At 42.7% G+C, this 18,471-nt stretch overlaps 16 non-coding genes across 16 annotated transcripts; all 16 read left to right on the top strand.

Moving 5' to 3' along the window:
• Positions 1 to 474: 474 nt before the first annotated feature.
• trnal-uag (transfer RNA leucine (anticodon UAG)) lies at positions 475 to 556 on the top strand. Its single transcript has one exon. It is a non-coding gene; the product is annotated as a tRNA-Leu (tRNA).
• A 673-nt stretch (positions 557 to 1,229) lies between these two features.
• trnal-uag (transfer RNA leucine (anticodon UAG)) lies at positions 1,230 to 1,310 on the top strand. The gene has a single exon. It is a non-coding gene; the product is annotated as a tRNA-Leu (tRNA).
• Positions 1,311 to 2,719: 1,409 nt separating this feature from the next.
• On the top strand, positions 2,720 to 2,801 carry trnal-uag (transfer RNA leucine (anticodon UAG)). The gene has a single exon. It is a non-coding gene; the product is annotated as a tRNA-Leu (tRNA).
• Positions 2,802 to 3,478: 677 nt separating this feature from the next.
• trnal-uag (transfer RNA leucine (anticodon UAG)) lies at positions 3,479 to 3,560 on the top strand. Its single transcript has one exon. It is a non-coding gene; the product is annotated as a tRNA-Leu (tRNA).
• A 674-nt stretch (positions 3,561 to 4,234) lies between these two features.
• Positions 4,235 to 4,316, top strand: trnal-uag (transfer RNA leucine (anticodon UAG)). Its single transcript has one exon. It is a non-coding gene; the product is annotated as a tRNA-Leu (tRNA).
• Positions 4,317 to 4,991: 675 nt separating this feature from the next.
• On the top strand, positions 4,992 to 5,073 carry trnal-uag (transfer RNA leucine (anticodon UAG)). Its single transcript has one exon. It is a non-coding gene; the product is annotated as a tRNA-Leu (tRNA).
• Positions 5,074 to 5,756: 683 nt separating this feature from the next.
• On the top strand, positions 5,757 to 5,838 carry trnal-uag (transfer RNA leucine (anticodon UAG)). Its single transcript has one exon. It is a non-coding gene; the product is annotated as a tRNA-Leu (tRNA).
• Positions 5,839 to 8,056: 2,218 nt separating this feature from the next.
• On the top strand, positions 8,057 to 8,138 carry trnal-uag (transfer RNA leucine (anticodon UAG)). The gene has a single exon. It is a non-coding gene; the product is annotated as a tRNA-Leu (tRNA).
• Positions 8,139 to 9,679: 1,541 nt separating this feature from the next.
• On the top strand, positions 9,680 to 9,761 carry trnal-uag (transfer RNA leucine (anticodon UAG)). Its single transcript has one exon. It is a non-coding gene; the product is annotated as a tRNA-Leu (tRNA).
• Positions 9,762 to 10,436: 675 nt separating this feature from the next.
• trnal-uag (transfer RNA leucine (anticodon UAG)) lies at positions 10,437 to 10,518 on the top strand. The gene has a single exon. It is a non-coding gene; the product is annotated as a tRNA-Leu (tRNA).
• Positions 10,519 to 11,993: 1,475 nt separating this feature from the next.
• Positions 11,994 to 12,077, top strand: trnal-uag (transfer RNA leucine (anticodon UAG)). Its single transcript has one exon. It is a non-coding gene; the product is annotated as a tRNA-Leu (tRNA).
• Positions 12,078 to 13,501: 1,424 nt separating this feature from the next.
• trnal-aag (transfer RNA leucine (anticodon AAG)) lies at positions 13,502 to 13,583 on the top strand. Its single transcript has one exon. It is a non-coding gene; the product is annotated as a tRNA-Leu (tRNA).
• Positions 13,584 to 15,075: 1,492 nt separating this feature from the next.
• Positions 15,076 to 15,157, top strand: trnal-aag (transfer RNA leucine (anticodon AAG)). Its single transcript has one exon. It is a non-coding gene; the product is annotated as a tRNA-Leu (tRNA).
• A 736-nt stretch (positions 15,158 to 15,893) lies between these two features.
• trnal-aag (transfer RNA leucine (anticodon AAG)) lies at positions 15,894 to 15,975 on the top strand. Its single transcript has one exon. It is a non-coding gene; the product is annotated as a tRNA-Leu (tRNA).
• A 736-nt stretch (positions 15,976 to 16,711) lies between these two features.
• trnal-aag (transfer RNA leucine (anticodon AAG)) lies at positions 16,712 to 16,793 on the top strand. Its single transcript has one exon. It is a non-coding gene; the product is annotated as a tRNA-Leu (tRNA).
• Positions 16,794 to 17,532: 739 nt separating this feature from the next.
• On the top strand, positions 17,533 to 17,617 carry trnal-aag (transfer RNA leucine (anticodon AAG)). The gene has a single exon. It is a non-coding gene; the product is annotated as a tRNA-Leu (tRNA).
• The last annotated feature ends 854 nt before the right edge of the window (positions 17,618 to 18,471 follow it).

The raw sequence follows: 18,471 nt of genomic DNA on the forward strand, positions 1-18,471 counted from the left end.
TGTGTTTTTCAAATTCAATCTGCTTCAGACATAAAAGCAGAAACAAATTTTCAGTGTACACAATGCAAGAAAGAGCAACATGAGATAAATTAAGATTTTTAAAAAGAGAATCAAAAAAAGATGACGGAAGCAAGAGCAACATGAGATACATAAATATTTTAAAGAAGAAAATGAAAAAGAAGACTAAAATACAAGGAAGTGCAGACGCCACCAAGGACACCCGACAAATAAAAGGAATCCAGCCTTTACCCTAATTCCCATGTCTGTTTTTGAAATTATCTGCCGTGTTTTCCAAATTCAATCTGCTTCAGACATAAAAGCAGAAACTAATTTTCTAATGTGCACAATGGAAGAAACAGCAACATGAGATACATAAAGATTTTAAAGAAGAAAATTAAAAAGAAGACTAAAATACAAGGGAGTGCAGACGCTCTAGGTAACTGACGAGAAAGTGTGAATTTTTTTCTACAGCTGGGTAGTGTGGCCGAGCGGTCTAAGGCGCTGGATTTAGGCTCCAGTCTCTAAGGAGGCGTGGGTTCAAATCCCACCACTGCCATCTTTATTGAGATTGTTTGCGCAAGCTGTCACATGTTCTGCTTTATTTCAGCGTTTTTACTTTCATGTAGGACCATGCAAGGGAGAAAAGTACAAATGTTGTGTGTCACGGATGGGGTTCCAACTCAATAGTGTAGTTGATCGCCTTAACCAATCAGCCACCATGTCCTGTGCTCTTGGGGTGACAGTTGCACCTCCTACCGGTGGTTGTTTACGTCAAAGCCTTGATTGTAAACAAGGAAAGTTGGGCTGGGCCGTGTGATGACCAAGCAGTCCATTTTAACAGTGGGTACTGTGGCCAAGCTGTCCAGAGCACTCGATTTAAGCATCCAGTCTTTCAGTGTGGGTTCAAATTCCACCGCTGCAACATCTTCTCAACAGAAAAATGTAATGTTTTTTCAAACAAGGCCACCACCCACACCGGACAAATAAAAGAAATCCAGCCTTCACCCTAATTCCCACGTCTGTTTTTGAATTTATCTGCCGTGTTTTCCAAATTCAATCTGCTTCAGACGTAAAAGCAGAAACTAATTTTCAGTGTGCACAATGGAAGAAACAGCAACATGAGATACATAAAGATTTTAAAGAAGAAAATTAAAAAGAAGACTAAAATACAAGGGAGTGCAGACGCTCTAGGTAACTGACGAGAAAGTGTGAATTTTTTTCTACAGCTGGGTAGTGTGGCCGAGCGGCTAAGGCGCTGGATTTAGGCTCCAGTCTCTAAGGAGGCGTGGGTTCAAATCCCACCACTGCCATCTTTATTGAGATTGTTTGCGCAAGCTGTCACATGTTCTGCTTTATTTCAGCGTTTTTACTTTCATGTAGGACCATGCAAGGGAGAAAAGAACAAATGTTGTGTGTCACGGATGGGGTTCCAACTCAATAGTGTAGTTCATCGCCTTAACCAATCAGCCACCATGTCCTGTGCTCTCGTGGTGGCAGTTGCACCTCCTACCGGTGGTTGTTCACGTCAAAGCCTTGATTGTAAACAAGGAAAGTTGGGCTGGGCTGTGTGACGACCAAGCAGTCCATTTTAACAGTGGGTACTGTGGCCAAGCTGTCCAGAGCACTGGATTTAAGCATCCAGTCTTTCAGAGATGTGGGTTCAAATTCCACCGCTGCAACATCTTCTCAACAGAAAACTGTAATGTTTTTTCAAACAAGGCCACCAAGGACACCGGACAAATAAAGGAATCCAGCCTTTACCCTAATTCCCACGTCTGTTTTTGAAATTATCTGCCGTGTTTTCCAAATTCAATCTGCTTCAGACATAAAAGCAGAAACTAATTTTCAGTGTGCACAATGGAAGAAACAGCAACATGAGATACATAAAGATTTTAAAGAAGAAAATTAAAAAGAAGACTAAAATACAAGGGAGTGCAGACGCTCTAGGTAACTGACGAGAAAGTGTGAATTTTTTTCTACAGCTGGGTAGTGTGGCCGAGCGGTCTAAGGCGCTGGATTTAGGCTCCAGTCCCACCACTGCCATCTTTATTGAGTTTGTTTGCGCAAGCTGTTACATGTTCTGCTTTATTTCAGCGTTTTTACTTTCATGTAGGACCATGCAAGAGAGAAAAGAACAAATGTTGTGTTTCACGGATTGGGTTCCAACTCAATAGTGTAGTTCATCGCCTTAACCAATCAGCCACCATGTCCTGTGCTCTCCTGGTGGCATTGTCCCCTCCTACCGGTGGTTGTTCACGTCAAAGCCTTGATTGTAAACAAGGAAAGTTGGGCTGGGCTGTGTGACGAACAAGCAGTCCATTTTAACAGTGGGTACTGTGGCCAAGGTGTCCAGAGCACTGGATTTAAGCATCCTGTCTTTCAGAGATGTGGGTTCAAATTCCACCGCTGCAACATCTTCTCAACAGAAAACTGTAATGTTTTTTCAAACAAGGCCACCAAGGACACCGGACAAATAAAAGGAATCCAGCCTTTACCCTAATTCCCACGTCTGTTTTTGAAATTATCTGCCGTGTTTTCCAAATTCAATCTGCTTCAGACATAAAAGCAGAAACTAATTTTCAGTGTGCACAATGGAAGAAACAGCAACATGAGATACATAAAGATTTTAAAGAAGAAAATTAAAAAGAAGACTAAAATACAAGGGAGTGCAGACGCTCTAGGTAACTGACGAGAAAGTGTGAATTTTTTTCTACAGCTGGGTAGTGTGGCCGAGCGGTCTAAGGCGCTGGATTTAGGCTCCAGTCTCTAAGGAGGCGTGGGTTCAAATCCCACCACTGCCATCTTTATTGAGATTGTTTGCGCAAGCTGTCACATGTTCTGCTTTATTTCAGCGTTTTTACTTTCATGTAGGACCATGCAAGGGAGAAAAGAACAAATGTTGTGTGTCACGGATGGGGTTCCAACTCAATAGTGTAGTTCATCGCCTTAACCAATCAGCCACCATGTCCTGTGCTCTCGTGGTGGCAGTTGCACCTCCTACCGGTGGTTGTTCACGTCAAAGCCTTGATTGTAAACAAGGAAAGTTGGGCTGGGCTGTGTGACGACCAAGCAGTCCATTTTAACAGTGGGTACTGTGGCCAAGCTGTCCAGAGCACTGGATTTAAGCATCCAGTCTTTCAGAGATGTGGGTTCAAATTCCACCGCTGCAACATCTTCTCAACAGAAAACTGTAATGTTTTTTCAAACAAGGCCACCAAAGGACACCGGACAAATAAAAGGAATCCAGCCTTTACCCTAATTCCCACGTCTGTTTTTGAAATTATCTGCCGTGTTTTCCAAATTCAATCTGCTTCAGACATAAAAGCAGAAACTAATTTTCAGTGTGCACAATGGAAGAAACAGCAACATGAGATACATAAAGATTTTAAAGAAGAAAATTAAAAAGAAGACTAAAATACAAGGGAGTGCAGACGCTCTAGGTAACTGACGAGAAAGTGTGAATTTTTTTCTACAGCTGGGTAGTGTGGCCGAGCGGTCTAAGGCGCTGGATTTAGGCTCCAGTCTCTAAGGAGGCGTGGGTTCAAATCCCACCACTGCCATCTTTATTGAGATTGTTTGCGCAAGCTGTCACATGTTCTGCTTTATTTCAGCGTTTTTACTTTCATGTAGGACCATGCAAGGGAGAAAAGAACAAATGTTGTGTGTCACGGATGGGGTTCCAACTCAATAGTGTAGTTCATCGCCTTAACCAATCAGCCACCATGTCCTGTGCTCTCGTGGTGGCAGTTGCACCTCCTACCGGTGGTTGTTCACGTCAAAGCCTTGATTGTAAACAAGGAAAGTTGGGCTGGGCTGTGTGACGACCAAGCAGTCCATTTTAACAGTGGGTACTGTGGCCAAGCTGTCCAGAGCACTGGATTTAAGCATCCAGTCTTTCAGAGATGTGGGTTCAAATTCCACCGCTGCAACATCTTCTCAACAGAAAACTGTAATGTTTTTTCAAACAAGGCCACCAAGGACACCGGACAAATAAAAGGAATCCAGCCTTTACCCTAATTCCCACGTCTGTTTTTGAAATTATCTGCCGTGTTTTCCAAATTCAATCTGCTTCAGACATAAAAGCAGAAACTAATTTTCAGTGTGCACAATGGAAGAAACAGCAACATGAGATACATAAAGATTTTAAAGAAGAAAATTAAAAAGAAGACTAAAATACAAGGGAGTGCAGACGCTCTAGGTAACTGACGAGAAAGTGTGAATTTTTCTACAGCTGGGTAGTGTGGCCGAGCGGTCTAAGGCGCTGGATTTAGGCTCCAGTCTCTAAGGAGGCGTGGGTTCAAATCCCACCACTGCCATCTTTATTGAGATTGTTTGTGCAAGCTGTCACATGTTCTGCTTTATTTCAGCGTTTTTACTTTCATGTAGGACCATGCAAGGGAGAAAAGAACAAATGTTGTGTGTCACGGATGGGGTTCCAACTCAATAGTGTAGTTCATCGCCTTAACCAATCAGCCACCATGTCCTGTGCTCTCGTGGTGGCAGTTGCACCTCCTACCGGTGGTTGTTCACGTCAAAGCCTTGATTGTAAACAAGGAAAGTTGGGCTGGGCTGTGTGACGACCAAGCAGTCCATTTTAACAGTGGGTACTGTGGCCAAGCTGTCCAGAGCACTGGATTTAAGCATCCAGTCTTTCAGAGATGTGGGTTCAAATTCCACCGCTGCAACATCTTCTCAACAGAAAACTGTAATGTTTTTTCAAACAAGGCCACCAAGGACACCGGACAAATAAAAGGAATCCAGCCTTTACCCTAATTCCCACGTCTGTTTTTGAAATTATCTGCCGTGTTTTCCAAATTCAATCTGCTTCAGACATAAAAGCAGAAACTAATTTTCAGTGTGCACAATGGAAGAAACAGCAACATGAGATACATAAAGATTTTAAAGAAGAAAATTAAAAAGAAGACTAAAATACAAGGGAGTGCAGACGCTCTAGGTAACTGACGAGAAAGTGTGAATTTTTTCTACAGCTGGGTAGTGTGGCCGAGCGGTCTAAGGCGCTGGATTTAGGCTCCAGTCTCTAAGGAGGCGTGGGTTCAAATCCCACCACTGCCATCTTTATTGAGATTGTTTGCGCAAGCTGTCACATGTTCTGCTTTATTTCAGCGTTTTTACTTTCATGTAGGACCATGCAAGGGAGAAAAGAACAAATGTTGTGTGTCACGGATGGGGTTCCAACTCAATAGTGTAGTTCATCGCCTTAACCAATCAGCCACCATGTCCTGTGCTCTTGGGGTGGCAGTTGCACCTCCTACCGGTGGTTGTTCACGTCAAAGCCTTGATTGTAAACAAGGAAAGTTGGGCTGGGCTGTGTGACGACCAAGCAGTCCATTTTAACAGTGGGTACTGTGGCCAAGCTGTCCAGAGCACTGGATTTAAGCATCCAGTCTTTCAGAGATGTGGGTTCAAATTCCACCGCTGCAACATCTTCTCAACAGAAAACTGTAATGTTTTTTCAAACAAGGCCACCAAGGACACCGGACAAATAAAAGGAATCCAGCCTTTACCCTAATTCCCACGTCTGTTTTTGAAATTATCTGCCGTGTTTTCCAAATTCAATCTGCTTCAGACATAAAAGCAGAAACTAATTTTCAGTGTGCACAATGGAAGAAACAGCAACATGAGATACATAAAGATTTTAAAGAAGAAAATTAAAAAGAAGACTAAAATACTAAAATACAAGGGAGTGCAGACGCTCTAGGTAACTGACGAGAAAGTGTGAATTTTTTCTACAGCTGGGTAGTGTGGCCGAGCGGTCTAAGGCGCTGGATTTAGGCTCCAGTCTCTAAGGAGGCGTGGGTTCAAATCCCACCACTGCCATCTTTATTGAGATTGTTTGTGCAAGCTGTCACATGTTCTGCTTTATTTCAGCGTTTTTACTTTCATGTAGGACCATGCAAGGGAGAAAAGAACAAATGTTGTGTGTCACGGATGGGGTTCCAACTCAATAGTGTAGTTCATCGCCTTAACCAATCAGCCACCATGTCCTGTGCTCTCGTGGTGGCAGTTGCACCTCCTACCGGTGGTTGTTCACGTCAAAGCCTTGATTGTAAACAAGGAAAGTTGGGCTGGGCTGTGTGACGACCAAGCAGTCCATTTTAACAGTGGGTACTGTGGCCAAGCTGTCCAGAGCACTGGATTTAAGCATCCAGTCTTTCAGAGATGTGGGTTCAAATTCCACCGCTGCAACATCTTCTCAACAGAAAACTGTAATGTTTTTTCAAACAAGGCCACCAAGGACACCGGACAAATAAAAGGAATCCAGCCTTTACCCTAATTCCCACGTCTGTTTTTGAAATTATCTGCCGTGTTTTCCAAATTCAATCTGCTTCAGACATAAAAGCAGAAACTAATTTTCAGTGTGCACAATGGAAGAAACAGCAACATGAGATACATAAAGATTTTAAAGAAGAAAATTAAAAAAGAAGACTAAAATACTAAAAGGGAGTGCAGACGCTCTAGGTAACTGACGAGAAAGTGTGAATTTATTTCTACAGCTGGGTAGTGTGGCCGAGCGGTCTAAGGCGCTGGATTTAGGCTCCAGTCCCACCACTGCCATCTTTATTGAGTTTGTTTGCGCAAGCTGTCACATGTTCTGCTTTATTTCAGCGTTTTTACTTTCATGTCGGACCATGCAAGGGAGAAAAGAACAAATGTTGTGTGTCACTGATGGGGTTCCAACTCAATAGTGGAGTCCATCGCCTTAACCAATCAGCCATCAAGTCCTGTGCTCTTGCAGTGGCAGTTGCAACTCCTACCGGTGGTTGTTCACCTCAAAGTCTTGATTGTAAACAAGGAAAGTTGGGCTTGGCTGGGAGACGACCCAGCAGTCCATTTTAACAGTGGGTACTGTGGCTGTGCTGTCCAGAGCACTGGATTTACGGTTCCAGTCTTTCAGAGGTGTGGGTTCAAAGTCCACCACTGCAACTTTTTCTCAACAGAAAACCGTAATGTAATTTCAAACAAGGCCACCAATTACACCGGACAAATAAAGGGAATCCAGCCTTTACCCTGATTCCCACTTCTGTTTTTGAAATTATCTGCTGTGTTTTTCAAATTCAATCTGCTTCAGACATAAAAGCAGAAACTAATTTTCAGTGTACACAATGCAAGAAAGAAGCAACATGAGATAAATTAAGATTTTTAAAAAAGAATCAAAAAAAGAACGGAAGCAGCAACATGAGATACATAAAGATTTTAAAGAAGAAAATTAAAAAGAAGACTAAAATACAAGGGAGTGCAGACGCTCTAGGTAACTGACGAGAAAGTGTGAATTTTTTCTACAGCTGGGTAGTGTGGCCGAGCGGTCTAAGGCGCTGGATTTAGGCTCCAGTCCCACCACTGCCATCTTTATTGAGTTTGTTTGCGCAAGCTGTCACATGTTCTGCTTTATTTCAGCGTTTTTACTTTCATGTAGGACCATGCAAGGGAGAAAAGAACAAATGTTGTGTGTCACGGATGGGGTTCCAACTCAATAGTGTAGTTCATCGCCTTAACCAATCAGCCACCATGTCCTGTGCTCTCGTGGTGGCAGTTGCACCTCCTTCCGGTGGTTGTTCATGTCAAAGCCTTGATTGTAAACAAGGAAAGTTGGGCTGGGCTGTGTGACGACCCAGCAGTCCATTTTAACAGTGGGTACTGTGGCCAAGCTGTCCAGAGCACTGGATTTAAGGATCCATTCTTTAAGCATCCAGTCTTTCAGAGATGTGGGTTCAAATTCCACCTGCTGCAACATCTTCTCAACAGAAAACTGTAATGTTTTTTCAAACAAGGCCACCAAGGACACCGGACAAATAAAAGGAATCCAGCCTTTACCCTAATTCCCACGTCTGTTTTTGAAATTATCTGCCGTGTTTTCCAAATTCAATCTGCTTCAGACATAAAAGCAGAAACTAATTTTCAGTGTGCACAATGGAAGAAACAGCAACATGAGATACATAAAGATTTTAAAGAAGAAAATTAAAAAGAAGACTAAAATACAAGGGAGTGCAGACGCTCTAGGTAACTGACGAGAAAGTGTGAATTTTTTCTACAGCTGGGTAGTGTGGCCGAGCGGTCTAAGGCGCTGGATTTAGGCTCCAGTCTCTAAGGAGGCGTGGGTTCAAATCCCACCACTGCCATCTTTATTGAGATTGTTTGCGCAAGCTGTCACATGTTCTGCTTTATTTCAGCGTTTTTACTTTCATGTAGGACCATGCAAGGGAGAAAAGAACAAATGTTGTGTGTCACGGATGGGGTTCCAACTCAATAGTGTAGTTCATCGCCTTAACCAATCAGCCACCATGTCCTGTGCTCTTGTGGTGGCAGTTGCACCTCCTTCCGGTGGTTGTTCATGTCAAAGCCTTGATTGTAAACAAGGAAAGTTGGGCTGGGCTGTGTGACGACCAAGCAGTCCATTTTAACAGTGGGTAATGTGGCCAAGCTGTCCAGAGCACTGGATTTAAGCATCCAGTCTTTCAGAGATGTGGGTTCAAATTCCACCGCTGCAACATTTTCTCAACAGAAAACTGTAATGTTTTTTCAAACAAGGCCACCAAGGACACCGGACAAATAAAAGGAATCCAGCCTTACCCTAATTCCCACGTCTGTTTTTGAAATTATCTGCCGTGTTTTCCAAATTCAATCTGCTTCAGACATAAAAGCAGAAACTAATTTTCAGTGTGCACAATGGAAGAAACAGCAACATGAGATACATAAAAATTTTAAAGAAGAAAATTAAAAAGAAGACTAAAATACAAGGGAGTGCAGACGCTCTAGGTAACTGACGAGAAAGTGTGAATTTTTTTCTACAGCTGGGTAGTGTGGCCGAGCGGTCTAAGGCGCTGGATTTAGGCTCCAGTCCCACCACTGCCATCTTTATTGAGTTTGTTTGCGCAAGCTGTCACATGTTCTGCTTTATTTCAGCGTTTTTACTTTCATGTAGGACCATGCAAGAGAGAAAAAAACAAATGTTGTGTTTCACGGATGGGGTTCCAACTCAATAGTGTAGTTCATCGCCTTAACCAATCAGCCACCATGTCCTGTGCTCTCGTGGTGGCAGTTGCACCTCCTTCCGGTGGTTGTTCATGTCAAAGCCTTGATGGTAAACAAGGAAAGTTGGGCTGAGCAAGGTGACGACCCAGCAGTCCATTTTAACAGTGGGTAATGTGGCCAAGCTGTCCAGAGTACTGGATTTAAGGATCCATTCTTTCAGAGATGTGGGTTCAAATTCCACCGCTGCAACATTTCTCAACAGAAAACTGTAATGTTTTTTCAAACAATGCCACCAAGGACACCGGACAAATAAAAGGAATCCAGCCTTTACCCTAATTCCCAAGTCTGTTTTTGAAATTATCTGCTGTGTTTTTCAAATTCAATCTGCTTCAGACATAAAAGCAGAAACACATTTTCAGTGTACACAATGCAAAAAAGAGCAACATGAGATAAATTAAGATTTTTAAAAAGAGAATCAAAAAAAGATGACGGAAGAAGCAAGAGCAACATGAGATACATAAATATTTTAAAGAAGAAAATGACATAAAAAGAAACTGCACAATGGAAGAAACAGCAACATGAGATACATAAAGATTTTAAAGAAGAAAATTAAAAACAAGACTAAAATACAAAGGAGTGCAGACGCTCTAGTAACTGACGAGAAAGTGTGATTTTTTTTCTACAGCTGGGTAGTGTGGCCGAGCGGTCTAAGGCGCTGGATTTAGGCTCCAGTCTCTAAGGAGGCGTGGGTTCAAATCCCACCACTGCCATCTTTATTGAGTTTGTTTGCGCAAGCTGTCACATGTTCTGCTTTATTTCAGCGTTTTTACTTTCATGTAGGACCATGCAAGGGAGAAAAGAACAAATGTTGTGTGTCACGGATGGGGTTCCAACTCAATAGTGTAGTTGATCGCCTTAACCAATCAGCCACCATGTCCTGTGCTCTGGGGTGGCAGTTGCACCTCCTACCGGTGGTTGTTCACGTTAAAGCCTTGATTGTAAACAAGGAAAGTTGTGCTGGGCTGTGTGACGACCAAGCAGTCCATTTTAACAGTGGGTACTGTGGCCAAGCTGTCCAGAGCACTCGATTTAAGCATCCAGTCTTTCAGAGATGTGGGTTCAAATTCCACCGCTGCAACATCTTCTCAACAGAAAAATGTAATGTTTTTTCAAACAAGGCCACCACCCACACCGGACAAATAAAAGAAATCCAGCCTTCACCCTAATTCCCACGTCTGTTTTTGAAATTATCTGCCGTGTTTTCCAAATTCAATCTGCTTCAGACATAAAAGCAGAAACTAATTTTCAGTGTGCACAATGGAAGAAACAGCAACATGAGATACATAAAGATTTTAAAGAAGAAAATTAAAAAGAAGACTAAAATACAAGGGAGTGCAGACGCTCTAGGTAACTGACGAGAAAGTGTGAATATTTTTCTACAGCTGGGTAGTGTGGCCGAGCGGTCTAAGGCGCTGGATTTAGGCTCCAGTCTCTAAGGAGGCGTGGGTTCAAATCCCACCACTGCCATCTTTATTGAGTTTGTTTGCGCAAGCTGTCACATGTTCTGCTTTATTTCAGCGTTTTTACTTTCATGTAGGACCATGCAAGGGAGAAAAGAACAAATGTTGTGTGTCACGGATGGGGTTCCAACTCAATAGTGTAGTTCATCGCCTTAACCAATCAGCCACCATGTCCTGTGCTCTTGTGGTGGCAGTTGCACCTCCTTCCGGTGGTTGTTCATGTCAAAGCCTTGATGGTAAACAAGGAAAGTTGGGCTGAGCAAGGCGACGACCAAGCAGTCCATTTTAACAGTGGGTAATGTGGCCAAGCTGTCCAGAGTACTGGATTTAAGCATCCATTCTTTCAGAGATGTGGGTTTAAATTCCACCGCTGCAACGTTTTCTCAACAGAAAACTGTAATGTTTTTTCAAACAAGGCCACCAAGGACACCGGACAAATAAAGGGAATCCAGCCTTTACCCTAATTCCCACTTCTGTTTTTGAAATTATCTGCTGTGTTTTTCAAATTCAATCTGCTTCAGACATAAAAGCAGAAACTAATTTTTTCAATGCAAGAAAGAGCAACATGAGATAAATTGATTTTTGCACAATGGAAGAAACAGCAACATGAGATACATAAAGATTTTAAAGAAGAAAATTAAAAAGAAGACTAAAATACAAGGGAGTGCAGACGCTCTAAGTAACTGACGAGAAAGTGTGAATTTTTTCTACAGCTGGGTAGTGTGGCCGAGCGGTCTAAGGCGCTGGATTTAGGCTCCAGTCTCTAAGGAGGCATGGGTTCAAATACCGCCATCTTTATTGAGTTTGATTGCGCAAGCTGTCACATGTTCTGCTTTATTTCAGCGTTTTTACTTTCATGGAGGACCATGCAAGGGAGAAAAGAACAAATGTTGTGTGTCACGGATGGGGTTCCAACTCAATAGTGTAGTCCATCGCCTTAACCAATCAGAAACCATGTCATGTGCTCTCGTGGTGGCAGTTGCAACTCCTTCCCGTGGTTGTTCATGTCAAAGCCTTGATCGTAAACAAGGAAAGTTGGGCTGAGCAAGGCGACGACCCAGCAGTCCTTTTTAACAGTGGGTAATGTGGCCAAGCTGTCCAGAGTACTGGATTTAAGCATCCATTCTTTCAGAGATGTGGGTTTAAAGTCCACCGCTGCAACATTTTCTCAACAGAAAACTGTAATGTTTTTCAAACAAGGCCACCAAGGACACCGGACAAATAAAGGGAATCCAGGCCTTTACCCTAGTTCCCACTTCTGTTTTTGAAATTATCTGCTGTGTTTTTCAAATTCAATCTGCTTCAGACATAAAAGCAGAAACAAATTTTCAGTGTGCACAATGGAAGAAACAGCAACATGAGATACATTAAAGATTTTAAAAAGAAGAAAATGACGGAAGCAAAGAAGATACATAAAATTTTAAAAGGGAGTGCAGACGCTCTAGGTAACTGACGAGAAAGTGTGAATTTTTTCCACAGCTGGGTAGTGTGGCCGAGCGGTCTAAGGCGCTGGATTTAGGCTCCAGTCTCTAAGGAGGCGTGGGTTCAAATCCCACCATGCCATCTTTATTGAGTTTGTTTGCGCAAGCTGTCACATGTTCTGCTTTATTTCAGCGTTTTTACTTTCATGTAGGACCATGCAAGGGAGAAAAGAACAAATGTTGTGTGTCACGGATGGGGTTCCAACTCAATAGTGTAGTTCATCGCCTTAACCAATCAGCCACCAAGTCCTGTGCTCTTGCAGTGGCAGTTGCACCTCCTACCGGTGGTTGTTCAATTCAAAGCCTTGATTGTAAACAAGGAAAGTTGGGCTGGGCTGTGCGACGACCCAGCAGTCCATTTTAACAGTGGGTAATGTTGCCGAGCTGTCCAGAGAACTGGATTTAAGGATCCAGTCTTTCAGAGATGTGGGTTCAACGTCCACCGCTGCAACTTTTTCTCAACAGAAAACTGTAATGTAATTTCAAACAAGGCCACCAAGGACACCAAGGACAAATAAAGGGAATCCAGCCTTTACCCTAATTCCCACGTCTGTTATTGCAATTATCTGCCGTGTTTTTCTAATTCAATCTGCTTCAGACATAAAAGCAGAAACTAATTATAAGTATACACAATGGAAGAAAGATCAACATGAGATACATAAAGATTTTAAAGAAGAAAATTAAAAAGAAGACTAAAATACAAGGGAGTGCAGACGCTCTAGGTAACTGACGAGAAAGTGTGAATTTTTTTCTACAGCTGGGTAGTGTGGCCGAGCGGTCTAAGGCGCTGGATTTAGGCTCCAGTCCCACCACTGCCATCTTTATTGAGTTTGTTTGCGCAAGCTGTTACATGTTCTGCTTTATTTCAGCGTTTTTACTTTCATGTAGGACCATGCAAGAGAGAAAAGAACAAATGTTGTGTTTCACGGATGGGGTTCCAACTCAATAGTGTAGTTCATCGCCTTAACCAATCAGCCACCATGTCCTGTGCTCTCGTGGTGGCAGTTGCACCTCCTTCCGGTGGTTGTTCATGTCAAAGCCTTGATGGTAAACAAGGAAAGTTGGGCTGAGCAAGGCGACGACCCAGCAGTCCATTTTAACAGTGGGTAATGTGGCCGAGCTGTCCAGAGTACTGGATTTAAGGATCCATTCTTTCAGAGATGTGGGTTTAAAGTCCACCGCTGCAACATTTCTCAACAGAAAACTGTAATGTAATTTCAAACAAGGCCACCAAGGACACCGGACAAATAAAGGAATCCAGCCTTTACCCTAGTTCCCACTTCTGTTTTTGAAATTATCTGTTTTTCAAATTCAATCTGCTTCAGACATGCAAATTCAATCTGCTTCAGACATAAAAGCAGAAACTAATTTTCAGTGTGCACAATGGAAGAAACAGCAACATGAGATACATAAAGATTTTAAAGAAGAAAATTAAAAAGAAGACTAAAATACAAGGAGTGCAGACGCTCTAGGTAACTGACGAGAAAGTGTGAATTTTTTCCACAGCTGGGTAGTGTGGCCGAGCGGTCTAAGGCGCTGGATTAAGGCTCCAGTCTCTAAGGAGGCGTGGGTTCAAATCCCACCACTGCCATCTTTATTGAGTTTGTTTGCGCAAGCTGTTACATGTTCTGCTTTATTTCAGCGTTTTTACTTTCATGTAGGACCATGCAAGAGAGAAAAGAACAAATGTTGTGTTTCACGGATGGGGTTCCAACTCAATAGTGTAGTTCATCGCCTTAACCAATCAGCCACCATGTCCTGTGCTCTCGTGGTGGCAGTTGCACCTCCTTCCGGTGGTTGTTCATGTCAAAGCCTTGATGGTAAACAAGGAAAGTTGGGCTGAGCAAGGCGACGACCCAGCAGTCCATTTTAACAGTGGGTAATGTGGCCGAGCTGTCCAGAGTACTGGATTTAAGGATCCATTCTTTCAGAGATGTGGGTTTAAAGTCCACCGCTGCAACGTTTTCTCAACAGAAAACTGTAATGTAATTCCAAACAAGGCCACCAAGGACACCGGACAAATAAAGGGAATCCAGGCCTTACCCTAGTTCCCACTTCTGTTTTTGAAATTATCTGCTGTGTTTTTCAAATTCAATCTGCTTCAGACATAAAAGCAGAAACTAATTTTCTAATGTGCACAATGGAAGAAACAGCAACATGAGATACATAAAGATTTTAAAGAAGAAAATGAAAAAGAAGACTAAAATACAAGGAAGTGCAGACGCCCTAGGTAACTGACGAGAAAGTGTGAATATTTTTCCAGAGCTGGGTAGTGTGGCCGAGCGGTCTAATGCGCTGGTTTAAGGCTCCAGTCTCTAAGGAGGCGTGGGTTCAAATACTACCACTGCCATCTTTATTGAGTTTGTTTGCGCAAGCTGTCACATGTTCTGCTTTATTTCAGCGTTTTTACTTTCATGTCTGACCATGCAAGGGAGAAAAGAACAAATGTTGTGTGTCACTGATGGGGTTCCAACTCAATAGTGGAGTCCATCGCCTTAACCAACCAGCTACCAAGTCCTGTGCTCTTGTGCTGGCAGTTGCACCTCCTTCCGGTGGTTGTTCTGTCAAAGCCTTGATGGTAAACAAGGAAAGTTGGGCTGAGCAAGGCGACGACCCAGCAGTCCATTTTAACAGTGGGTAATGTGGCCGAGCTGTCCAGAGTACTGGATTTAAGGATCCATTCTTTCAGAGATGTGGGTTTAAAGTCCACCGCTGCAACGTTTTCTCAACAGAAAACTGTAATGTAATTCCAAACAAGGCCACCAAGGACACCAGACAAATAAAGGGAATCCAGGCCTTACCCTAGTTCCCACTTCTGTTTTTGAAATTATCTGCTGTGTTTTTCAAATTCAATCTGCTTCAGACATAAAAGCAGAAACAAATTTTCAGTGTACACAATGCAAGAAAGAGCAACATGAGATAAATTAAGATTTTTAAAAAGAGAATCAAAAAAGATGACGGAAGCAAGAGCAACATGAGATACATAAATATTTTAAAGAAGAAAATGAAAAAGAAGACTAAAATACAAGGAAGTGCAGACGCCCTAGGTAACTGACGAGAAAGTGTGAATTTTTCCAGAGCTGGGTAGTGTGGCCGAGCGGTCTAAGGCGCTGGATTAAGGCTCCAGTCTCTAAGGAGGCGTGGGTTCAAATCCCACCACTGCCATCTTTATTGAGTTTGTTTGCGCAAGCTGTCACATGTTCTGCTTTATTTCAGCGTTTTTACTTTCATGTAGGGCCATGCAAGGGAGAAAAGAACAAATGTTGTGTGTCACGGATGGGGTTCCAACTCAATAGTGTAGTCCATCGCCTTAACCAACCAGCTACCAAGTCCTGTGCTCTTGTGCTGGCAGTTGCACCTCCTTCCGGTGGTTGTTCATGTCAAAGCCTTGATGGTAAACAAGGAAAGTTGGGCTGAGCAAGGCGACGACCCAGCAGTCCATTTTAACAGTGGGTAATGTGGCCGAGCTGTCCAGAGTACTGGATTTAAGGATCCATTCTTTCAGAGATGTGGGTTTAAAGTCCACCGCTGCAACGTTTTCTCAACAGAAAACTGTAATGTAATTCCAAACAAGGCCACCAAGGACACCAGACAAATAAAGGGAATCCAGGCCTTACCCTAGTTCCCACTTCTGTTTTTGAAATTATCTGCTGTGTTTTTCAAATTCAATCTGCTTCAGACATAAAAGCAGAAACAAATTTTCAGTGTACACAATGCAAGAAAGAGCAACATGAGATAAATTAAGATTTTTAAAAAGAGAATCAAAAAAAGATGACGGAAGCAAGAGCAACATGAGATACATAAATATTTTAAAGAAGAAAATGAAAAAGAAGACTAAAATACAAGGAAGTGCAGACGCCTAGGTAACTGACGAGAAAGTGTGAATATTTTTCCAGAGCTGGGTAGTGTGGCCGAGCGGTCTAAGGCGCTGGATTAAGGCTCCAGTCTCTAAGGAGGCGTGGGTTCAAATCCCACCACTGCCATCTTTATTGAGTTTGTTTGCGCAAGCTGTCACATGTTCTGCTTTATTTCAGCGTTTTTACTTTCATGTAGGGCCATGCAAGGGAGAAAAGAACAAATGTTGTGTGTCACGGATGGGGTTCCAACTCAATAGTGTAGTCCATCGCCTTAACCAACCAGCTACCAAGTCCTGTGCTCTTGTGCTGGCAGTTGCACCTCCTTCCGGTGGTTGTTCATGTCAAAGCCTTGATGGTAAACAAGGAAAGTTGGGCTGAGCAAGGCGACGACCCAGCAGTCCATTTTAACAGTGGGTAATGTGGCCGAGCTGTCCAGAGTACTGGATTTAAGGATCCATTCTTTCAGAGATGTGGGTTTAAAGTCCACCGCTGCAACGTTTTCTCAACAGAAAACTGTAATGTAATTCCAAACAAGGCCACCAAGGACACCAGACAAATAAAGGGAATCCAGGCCTTACCCTAGTTCCCACTTCTGTTTTTGAAATTATCTGCTGTGTTTTTCAAATTCAATCTGCTTCAGACATAAAAGCAGAAACAAATTTTCAGTGTACACAATGCAAGAAAGAGCAACATGAGATAAATTAAGATTTTTAAAAAGAGAATCAAAAAAAGATGACGGAAGCAAGAGCAACATGAGATACATAAATATTTTAAAGAAGAAAATGAAAAAGAAGACTAAAATACAAGGAAGTGCAAACGCTCTAGGTAACTGACGAGAAAGTTTGAATTTTTTCCAGAGCTGGGTAGTGTGGCCGAGCGGTCTAAGGCGCTGGATTAAGGCTCCAGTCTCTAAGGAGGCGTGGGTTCAAATCCCACCACTGCCATCTTTATTGAGTTTGTTTGCGCAAGCTGTCACATGTTCTGCTTTATTTCAGCGTTTTTACTTTCATGTAGGGCCATGCAAGGGAGAAAAGAACAAATGTTGTGTGTCACGGATGGGGTTCCAACTCAATAGTGTAGTCCATCGCCTTAACCAACCAGCTACCAAGTCCTGTGCTCTTGTGCTGGCAGTTGCACCTCCTTCCGGTGGTTGTTCATGTCAAAGCCTTGATGGTAAACAAGGAAAGTTGGGCTGAGCAAGGCGCGACGACCCAGCAGTCCATTTTAACAGTGGGTAATGTGGCCGAGCTGTCCAGAGTACTGGATTTAAGGATCCATTCTTTCAGAGATGTGGGTTTAAAGTCCACCGCTGCAACGTTTTCTCAACAGAAAACTGTAATGTAATTCCAAACAAGGCCACCAAGGACACCAGACAAATAAAGGGAATCCAGGCCTTACCCTAGTTCCCACTTCTGTTTTTGAAATTATCTGCTGTGTTTTTCAAATTCAATCTGCTTCAGACATAAAAGCAGAAACAAATTTTCAGTGTACACAATGCAAGAAAGAGCAACATGAGATAAATTAAGATTTTTAAAAAGAGAATCAAAAAAAGATGACGGAAGCAAGAGCAACATGAGATACATAAATATTTTAAAGAAGAAAATGAAAAAGAAGACTAAAATACAAGGAAGTGCAGACGCCCTAGGTAACTGACGAGAAAGTGTGAATATTTTTCCAGAGCTGGGTAGTGTGGCCGAGCGGCGGTCTAAGGCGCTGGATTAAGGCTCCAGTCTCTAAGGAGGCGTGGGTTCAAATCCCACCACTGCCATCTTTATTGAGTTTGTTTGCGCAATCTGTCACATGTTCTGCTTTATTTCAGCGTTTTTACTTTCATGTAGGGCCATGCAAGGGAGAAAAGAACAAATGTTGTGTGTCACGGATGGGGTTCCAACTCAATAGTGTAGTCCATCGCCTTAACCAACCAGCTACCAAGTCCTGTGCTCTTGTGCTGGCAGTTGCACCTCCTTCCGGTGGTTGTTCATGTCAAAGCCTTGATGGTAAACAAGGAAAGTTGGGCTGAGCAAGGCGACGACCCAGCAGTCCATTTTAACAGTGGGTAATGTGGCCGAGCTGTCCAGAGTACTGGATTTAAGGATCCATTCTTTCAGAGATGTGGGTTTAAAGTCCACCGCTGCAACGTTTTCTCAACAGAAAACTGTAATGTAATTCCAAACAAGGCCACCAAGGACACCAGACAAATAAAGGGAATCCAGGCCTTACCCTAGTTCCCACTTCTGTTTTTGAAATTATCTGCTGTGTTTTTCAAATTCAATCTGCTTCAGACATAAAAGCAGAAACAAATTTTCAGTGTACACAATGCAAGAAAGAGCAACATGAGATAAATTAAGATTTTTAAAAAGAGAATCAAAAAAAGATGACGGAAGCAAGAGCAACATGAGATACATAAATATTTTAAAGAAGAAAATGAAAAAGAAGACTAAAATACAAGGAAGTGCAAACGCTCTAGGTAACTGATGAAAAAGTTTGAATTTTTTCCAGAGCTGGGTAGTGTGGCCGAGCGGTCTAAGGCGCTGGATTAAGGCTCTAGTCTCTAAGGAGGCGTGGGTTCAAATGCCATCTTTATTGAGTTTGTTTGCGCAAGCTGTCACATGTTCTGCTTTA

This window comes from Oncorhynchus masou, unplaced genomic scaffold (assembly GCF_036934945.1).
Source record: "Oncorhynchus masou masou isolate Uvic2021 unplaced genomic scaffold, UVic_Omas_1.1 unplaced_scaffold_1577, whole genome shotgun sequence".
Lineage (NCBI taxonomy): Eukaryota > Metazoa > Chordata > Actinopteri > Salmoniformes > Salmonidae > Oncorhynchus > Oncorhynchus masou.